The sequence below is a fragment of the Podarcis erhardii genome (genome assembly GCF_964252035.2).
Source record: "Podarcis erhardii genome assembly, chromosome: 16".
Classification (NCBI taxonomy): Eukaryota; Metazoa; Chordata; class Lepidosauria; order Squamata; family Lacertidae; genus Podarcis; species Podarcis erhardii.
In genome coordinates, this window is record NC_138514.1 from 11,806,021 (window position 1) to 11,815,434 (window position 9,414).

Consider the following 9,414-nt stretch of genomic DNA (forward strand, 5'->3'; position numbering starts at 1 on the left):
AACAGTCCATCAACCTGGAGATCTCAAATCCGAGGCTCTTAAGTCTTTTTCATGTCCCATCTGCCGATTTTCTTGATAATCTTTAATATTAAAAAACAGTTCTCGGGGGAGCTCCAACCCAACGATGGTCATATTCCTTCTTATCAAGTCTGCCAGATTTCCATAATTAAAGATAGGGCCCATAAAGTATTCCCGATCTTGTTTCACACTTCTTCCGAGTCCAAAGGCCCCAGAAACTTCGGTCCCCTCCTGGCTCAAATTCATATCCCAAAAGTCATTTGATCCCCACATGGGGTGATCTCTCCACTTTTCATTTTCCAAATCAAGCCAGGCTCCCATCTCCAAAAACTGGCTTCTCCTAATTACAGTCATGTAAGGCCTCAACTTGTAATCCTCCAATTGTCTTTGTAGGGTTAAAGCTCCCCCTTGCATCACTTTAACAACAACTTTCTCCTTCTCTGGTTCTTCAATTTGTTCAGTTGAGAAAGATTCTTGTGCCGGATTCTTGTCGACTTCTTTACTGATGCCTACTTTTGTTCCCAAAATATCAACGCTGGTAGCCATGGCATCTATCTGTTCATGCAGCTTTCCCAACAGATAAAATGTCCTATTCAATTCAAGCGTAACTTTTTTCTCCGCCGACATCCTTGAAATGTCCAAGGTCAAAGCTAATTTCTCAGAGTTTTTATCTTTAGGCTAATTTCCCAGCTGCATTCTTATGGCCATGTCCCAAAACTCCCTCTAGCGGAAAGCAGTCTATCAATCCTTCCAGCACAGTCCCAAAAGTCTCAAAAGTAAATTAATAACAATTCCAGTTACCTTTCCTTCTTTTTAGACGCAAAAATGGACAAAGGAAACAAAGTCTTTCTTTGTATCTTAACAGCTAGCTGTCAAATTTGAGAGCTGTCAAATTTGACAGCTGTCAAACCTTTCTATTCACCGTCGATGGGCTCCTCGCGGACCTCTTCCGGGTTTGGAGACGTGACGCTTCAGTTCCTAAATTTTACCTTCTCCAGCAGGCTCCCCCTGCTTCCAAAGGGAGTGTAGGTAATAGTTTCAATCAGTGAAATTTTAATCCTTTACGTAGAGCTTTCCAAGACCTTAGTTAACAAACTCTTTGCTTCAGTCTATTTACAAAAGGGGGAGGTGGACTTCCTGTTTAGACCTTCCCCCGTTCCTTGCCAAATTAAATTGTTTTAAAAACCTAATTTCCCGTTCTACTCATGGGTTGTTGTTTGAAATCCAATTGTCCACACGAAAAAGTCAGCGCTCTCCGGCAACGGCTGTGCGGCTTCACTCTGTAAAAATAGTGGTCGATTCAAAACACTGCGCCACTCACCCCACGTCGTTTTGAAGCCCCCAAAAAGGGGTTTCCCTGCGGGTAGGGGGGGGCGCTCCTGGTGTCAGCTGAATCCCACGTTCCCAGGCTTCCTCTGCCTGGGATTTTTGAAGGGTCTCCGCCTTCGCCGCGGCAGCAAGACCCGATTTTTGCGGAGCAGGTTTCTCTAAGTCAGAGGAGCTCCGCCATTGCTGATGGCGCTAACCCGGAAGGTGTAAAGTAGCAGATTTATTACCCCTCCTTGCTATTTTGTTTCAGCCAATGTGGTTTAATGGTTAGAGTGTTGGGTTATGACCTGGGAGACCATACTGCCAATCCTCACTCAGTCATGAAGCTCATTGGGATGACTTTGGGCCAGTAACCAACTCTTAGCCTAACCTACCTCTCAGGGTTGTTGTGAGGGTGAAATGGGGAGGAGGAGAACCATGTACACCACCTTGAGTTCCTAGGAAGAAAAAAGTAGTACAGTGGTACCTTGGGTTAAGTACTTAATTCGTTCTGGAGGTCCTTACTTAACCTGAAACTGTTCTTAACCTGAAGCACCACTTTAGGTAATGGGGCCTCCCGCTGCTGCCGTGTTGCTGGTGCGCAATTTCTGTTCTCATCCTGAAGCAAAGTTCTTAACCTGAGGTACTATTTCTGGGTTAGCGGAGTCTGTAACCTGAAGCATATGTAACCTGAAGCGTATGTAACCTGAGGTACCACTGTATATATTTTTTTAAGGAAATACTGTTTTTCAGTGCTTATTGAAGACCTAGATCTTCCAATACATCTTTAAGTGGAGATGTTCATTGGATTTCTGCATTTATTTATACCCCACCCTTCAGTCAAAAAGTCTCTCAGAGAAGCTTATAAAAATCAGTTTTAAGATGGTCTCTGAAAAGGCACAGTACACAAAGGAAAGAAGGAAAATCAAGCTCCAGCCCAAGTTCTTAAGTTCCAAGGGAACTGTAATCTAAAAAAGTCTAGCTCTAGATTAGCAAAACTGAGCACAAAGATTTTATTTTATTTTATTTTATTTTGTCTTTGTGGTTTATCACAATGGTAAAGTGGTAATCTGTCCATGACCAGCAGTTGAACCATCATGTATTTTGATTCATTTAAAAAACAAAAAACACATAATTTTATTAATCTAGAATTTGAAAATAGAGATTTTCAAGAAAGAGAACCATAAAACAAATATAAAACAGATCAAAAGCGTTAAAAAACAAAAACAGTTGTTGTAGCAACAGTAAAAATAAAAAATCAGTAAATATAAAATCAGTAAAATCCTGGGCAATCTTTTTTTCTTTTCTTTTCTTTTCTTTTTTTTTTTTTGGAAAATGTCTAAAACATGGCTCTCTGGGCAATTGGAAGAGGCAGGATTTTGTTTTGTTTTGGCGTGATAGTACTCAATTATATGGAATACCGTGACCTCTTTTTTTGCCCCCCGCCATGGTAGCCCTTTTGTGCTGGCACTCTGAGCACTTTTATCAAGATTTGAATACTGACACCTCACCCCCGCCAAAACGGAAGGAAAAGGAAAAGGAAAAGAAACACTAAGGAGAAGGATCCATGGGTAACAAACCACTTTATCACTCTTTCAGGAAAAGGGTGATATTTCGGAAGACAATTTTACATGGCAAAGCCTTTTAAAGCACAGCTGAAATGGTCTCAGAAGTATGGCTGCCATAAAGAAGCTCAGCCTAGAGGGTCATGCTCCTCTAGGAAATGCTCAGGCATTGCAATAATCTTTTCCTTTACAGCAGACTGTCATGCGGCTGTGGGTAAGATTTCCGGTTGTATAATGACACCTGTCAGGTGGTATAGTGGTGCATCCTTTTTCCACGTAAAGCATCCGTTCAACTGCAGAGGAATAAAAACAAATGCATAAGTCAGTGTTTCTCAACCTGTGGGTCCCCAGATGTCGTTGGACTACAACTCCCATCATCCCTGAGCTCTGGCCTTGCTAGCTAGGGATGATGGGAGTTGTAGTTCAACAACATCTGGGGACCCAAGCTTGAGAAAGTCTGGCATAATTGGTGAAACCACATTCAAAGAGAAGTCACGGCAGCTACCCTCCCCCACACACATAAAACATGCAGAGGGAATCCAATTTCCTTCTAGCCAGTAGTGCCAACTTGAACAAAACATTGGGCCCCACATTCACCCCACCCCCCTCACCATGCACCGCTCCTTCCAAGGCAGGGAAGGGCCAGAGGTCAGTGGCAACATGGGCATCAGCATCATGGCAGGGGCTCCTGCTCTGCTCCCTCCCTTGGTCTTTGTGCAGCACTGCAAAATTCAGGGTTTTCACTCCAAAACACTGCAAAACTTTTTGCCAAAGTTTGGCGCCGGTTTGAAGTGAATTGGACAACATTGGGATTTTGGTGACCCCATGACCCCCGGGTTTGAATGTCTACTGCTCCATTTTTGGGGTGCTGCAAAACATAGGGTTTTCACTGACCAATGCTGCAAAACTTTTTGCCAGTGTTTGGCATCTGTTTGGAGTGAATCGGACAACTTTGGGTTTGGGGCATTAATTATAAGCCCCGTTTTGATGTATCAATTACTCCATTTGTGGGGTACTGCAAACGTGGGGCCTTCACTGCAAAACTATTGCAAAACTTTGGCACCAGTTCTAAGGGGATTCCAGATTTGGGAGTTCATTAATGAAGCTATCCATGGAAAACCTGATCACTGTTTGCTCTGATTCAGTGGTAAAACGTGGGTTTTCCTGGGGAAAGCACCAGCACCAAAGCAAAAAACCTACTCAGATGTGGAGCTTTAAAGCTTGAACTTGTGCCTAGAAATGGCCCACCAAAGGAAGTCTGGATGAGCCCTAAAGGTAAAGGGACCCCTGACAGTTAAGGCCAGTCACAAACTCTGGGGTTGCTCATCTCACTTTACAGGCCGAGGGAGCAAGCGTTTGTCCGCTCTGCAGACAGTTTTTCCAGGTCATGTGGCCACCATGACTGAGCCACTTCTGGCACAACAGAACACCGACACCAGAGCAGTGCACGGAAACACCGTTTACCTTCCCTCCGGAGCGGTACCTATTCATCTACTTGCACTTTTTGGCGTGCTTTCGAACTGCTAAGTTGGCAGGAGCTGGGATCGAGCAATGGGAGCTCACCCCATTGCAGGGATTCGAACCACCAAACTTTTGATCGGCAAGCCCAAAGCTCAGTGGTTTAGACCACAGCGCCACCTGCGTCCCTGGATGAGCCCTAGTCTAGCATATAGCACTAAAAGACAGAAAATAAGCCAGTGAGATGAGACATGCACAGAAGTAGCTCGAGGGAACTGCTACATTTGCTTCCCAGCAGTTGGATCGCTGTTGTTTACCAGAAGGGAGAAGGGCAAGGCGATTGGCTTGGTGCAAAGGTACCACCAGGAGCTCTGGAACTGCTCTCCCAGTGCTTTTGCAGCACAACCACCTCCTCACCCCTCTCCTTTCCAGTAAGCAACAGGCTCAATGACCCACATGCCATGAAACTAGTATGGCCACTCCATCCCACTTAAATTAACACATAAGAGTTAATTTCAAGGCAAACATACCTTCTTTGATATAGGTTGTTTTGCAACTTAAGGCTGAACATATATCACTTCCTTTGAAACAGATAAAACCAGGATATTGGAATTTGCACACCTTGCATTTGATAGCTGCAGCAGCTTGAAAGGGGGAAGTAATTTAGCATGAAATTGCATCACAACCCACCCTAATTCTAAATAGCTTCACATGCATCAAAACTAATACGAGATAAAGTTACAGAATGATCTGAGGTCCAGTAAGCATTTACTGCTAATATATACGAGGCCATTTTGTTGTTGCAGCTGTTGGTCATCATTACTGATCTACAATGTGCAATCACAGGAATAGTTTAAGAAAAACATTTATATAGAAAATAAACTAGAATTCATTTTGAACAAGAATTATGCAGAGAACATGACATAAGAACATAGGAAGAGCTCTGTGGGCCTATCTAGTCCAGCATCCTGTTTTTATGGGATAGTGCTGGTGTAACCTTTCATCTTGTTAAAGGTGTCCCAAACACCCCTTATCAATAATGTGCATAAACTGACTTCATTAAAATCACTTGAAGCCTTGTTCACAGAGGCTCGTGCCATTTCAAAAAATGTTAACATTTATGGTCCTGCTTTGCTAATAACAACAACATACACTTACAGGACATAAAGCACATATGTATGGGAAACACACAAAATTCATACCAAGATAGAATGAAAGAGACTTAATGGTTGCAAATGGTGCAACATGAAGCAAGGGAATTATCTCCACACCCGAGACTGACAACACCCCATCTGTTTTACTCACAAAAGAGCAGAGCTAAAATGCCGAGAAGCACAACCAAGTTAATCATCTTGGGCTTTCTTGCCATTCTTGACAACCCAGCAGAACAACAAGGTCTCCTCAGTGGAGCTGGTAAAGGAACAACAAAACGTCACTCAGGATAATGGATTTAAACTCTCATGGACACTATAGGCTGCTTCTGGAGGAACCTCGTGTTACATTTTCCACCTGCTACGGTGGTTGATTACAGTTTTAGCAGCGAAGTACAGCCTAGGAACTGGATGTCCTTTGCCCATTTGAGTGTTCTGTTGCCAAATGCTGGACCATTAGGTGCCGTTTCCATCAATTAGTCTAAATATAGGAGAAGCTGTGGTCTCAGGGTAGCCAGTGGGAGGCATAGATTGATTCACAAATGACCCAGGCAGGTGATGGGTCAAGATGTGAAGATTATGAATTCAGTGTGAGAGTACCTTCAGTGCTTATATCAGAGGTGGGAAACCCTGGGCTACACACCCACTCAGCCCTCATCCCTGGACCCAGGTGTTTTCATCAGTTTGCATTTCTTGGTGCAGATAGTATTGATGTGATGTGTAGAGATCTTTCCTATTCTAATTAATTCAAGAGGGTTCTGGAAGCTTCTAGCAGAAGGTTCATGATGTTTGGGTTATTCCTTCCGAGAAGCTGAGTACAGCTGGCTTAAACTGGTTCAGTTATCTCTTTCTGTCAAGGTCACGCTGACTATAATAGTAAGGCCAGAAGGAGCCTGGGTTTCACTCTCTTTCTATCTCTCTTTCCTTCTGGTGTGGTATTCTGTATATAGTATGCTTAGTGTTAAGTTTTAGTCTTCTTACAAGTTATTGTAAGTTTAAGTCTGCTGCAACTGGACTTCTTATGGACAATGCCAATCCTGAATGTATTGGATTTGTGACCATTATGCTCCTTTGCCTTCAGTTCCTGGATGAAATACAATTGTATTTCATTGTCTATTTTTGGGGAATCTTGCAACATGTTTAAGTTTTTACTCTGCTAACTATACATTGGAGTACTTCTCTGGATCAATTTGAGTAGAGCTCCATGACAGTTTCTGTCTGGGTGGAATGTATCCTTCAACTCTGATAATGCCTCTTGCGTGTCCTGGATGAGGAAAGTGAAGGGTGTGTGATTGTTTGCAGAAACTTACCTACCATGCAAAAGTAACATTGACATTTGTTGCTTCATCAACTTTTGTCTCTGGCCTTGCCCACCACTAACATGTGGTCTTTGGAAGGTTACCCAGCCCTGACATATGCACACCCTTGTGGTCTTAAGGTTCTTGCATAGTCTGTTTTTAGAGCTGGAATTAGAGCTGAAGACCATAATTATCCCAAGAAATAAATCTGTGTGCTGTGTAAAAAATGGCCAGGCAGGAACCAGACACAATGGATGTCCAAATTAACTTCAGGTTCTTCCCAGTTTGTGTTATGAGCCATCTAGGCAGGACCAGCACAAGGGGTAAACATAAACTTGACTTGCAGGTATGAGAAGCTACCATCTACACTGCAGGGCTGTGTGCTTCTCACATAAACTGCTGCTCATATTTGCAAAAGGGAGGATGGCAGACAACACAGACCACTGGGTTTGATACAGACCAAATGATGTGACTTCAGTAACAAACCAATTTTTCTTACAGACCATTCAGAGACTACCCAATATGACTCATGGAGCCTAATCTGCTTCTTTCCCCATCCCGATTCACTATTAGGACATTTCAAAATGGCTATACAGAAGTGGGTGCAATTTGAAGACATAGTAACCCCTCCAGAGAGAATAAATCCTGTTGAATTACAGGCATATACCCTAAAATGTCACACACACACACACACACACACACACACACACACACACACAAAATGAACAGCTTCTGACTTTTTTTTTTGGCCAGAAGTGGATGAAATTTGCAGGCTGTATCTCCCATTTTAAGAGCATGAATCCCGACATATTTCACAGCCCTGTAGTAGCTTTCCTGAAAGAACAGCTGTTACAGGATTGGGATATGTGTGTCTTCTAATTCAAGATATGGCATAAGCTTTCATGGGCTACAGTCCGCAATTAGGTTGGAACAAGAAACTGCTGGGTTACACTACATCAGAGGGTGCCAACCCTTTTACCCTCATGGACTGATTTGCAAACCTCGGCAGCACTTTGTTTTGTCTCAAATGGCAAAACGGGATGCTCTCCCTCTGCTGTTATCATCAAGTGTTTGGAGAATTATCTCTGTTAATTCACCCTGTCTTCTTCCAGATTTGCTTGTGTGGTGTTGAAACGTCTTCCCTAACTATTCATTCATCCCAGATTTTTCAATGTGCTTCCCTGTCACTTTCACAACTGCAGAAATTCTGGGTTTTTTATTTTTTAAAAAAGGCCTTGTTGCACTAGGGAGACAGAGCCTTTGACTCCAATTTAACTGTGCACACTGAAAGTTCTGGAATACATCCCTGGAGCTGATGCAAATTTCAGACGGTTTGAACATTTTACATGGAATAGGAGCCGGTGCAGTGTAGCGGTTAGAAGGTTGAGCTAGAACTTTGGAGACCAGGCTTCAAATCCTCACTTGACCATGAAGCTCCCTAGATGACCTTGGACCAGTCACTACCTCTCCATCTAACAAACCTCACAGTGTTGTGGGGAATAATTGAGGAGGGGAAGAATGGTGTACATTACATTGAGCTCCTTGGGGGGCAAGGTGGGATACAAATGCCCCACTTTGGACAAAAAGATTCCTGTAACACAGGGTGTTTGGCTAGATGATCCTTTTGGTCCCTCCCAACTCTATGATTCTAAATGCAACAAATAAACAAACAAACAGCACCACCTTGTACTTTGTACCAGACAGCAAGATTTCTTGGGCTGGCTGTGCAGCCTACCTAAAAAAAAAAGAAGTAATAAAAGAATCACAGAATCATAGAGTTGGAAAGTACTGTGAAAGTCTTCTGGTCCAACCCCCTGCAATGCAGGAATCTTTTTGCCCAACGCAGGACTCGAACCCTTGACTGTGAGATTAAGAGTCTCATGCTCTACCAACTGAAGAAAATATAAAGTTCTAATTTCACAGTAGCTGCTGATTTGATATTTATTTGTCTGTTTGTTTTTAAAGACTTCCACTTTTCCATTGAAATACATAACCAGCCTGCATGAAAACCTTAAAACCCATTGAAGGACTCAGCCAGACACCCATTGTTGTGACTGAACAGTTTATTAGTGGTCGATGCAAAGGACCAAATTAAAGGACTGGCTCTGTCTATGCGAAATATGCAGCCATTTATAAATACCACGATTCATCTCATTAAAGCCACTGTGAGAGGAAGCTGCCTCATACAGAGTCAGACCATTGGTCCATCTAGGGTTGTTCTGTCTACATTGTTGCCTGACCCCACACTCCATTTTAAGACTTTTAGCAGAAGCAGACAAAGGTGGCTTGAATAATCCTAGCCTCCAATTCCCCCTTAGCCCCCACTCTTGCATTTTTACTTTCTAACCTGATGGGGAGTTTGGGCAAATTCACAACTTGCACACTATTTTGTAACATTTTGTTTGGTTTAATAAAAGTGTATTTTATATATATAAGGTTTTGGGGTTGTAATGTGGGAAGCAAAGCTCCATTGACAGAGCACAAATTATGTTCCTTAATAGTTGAATACAATCCATTAAAACTAATTAACTTTTTTACAAAGAAAAGAATTCCAAATTATTCAGATATTCTTTTTCAGACAATTGAGTAAGGTTTCAATAGATCCATCAGTTAAAC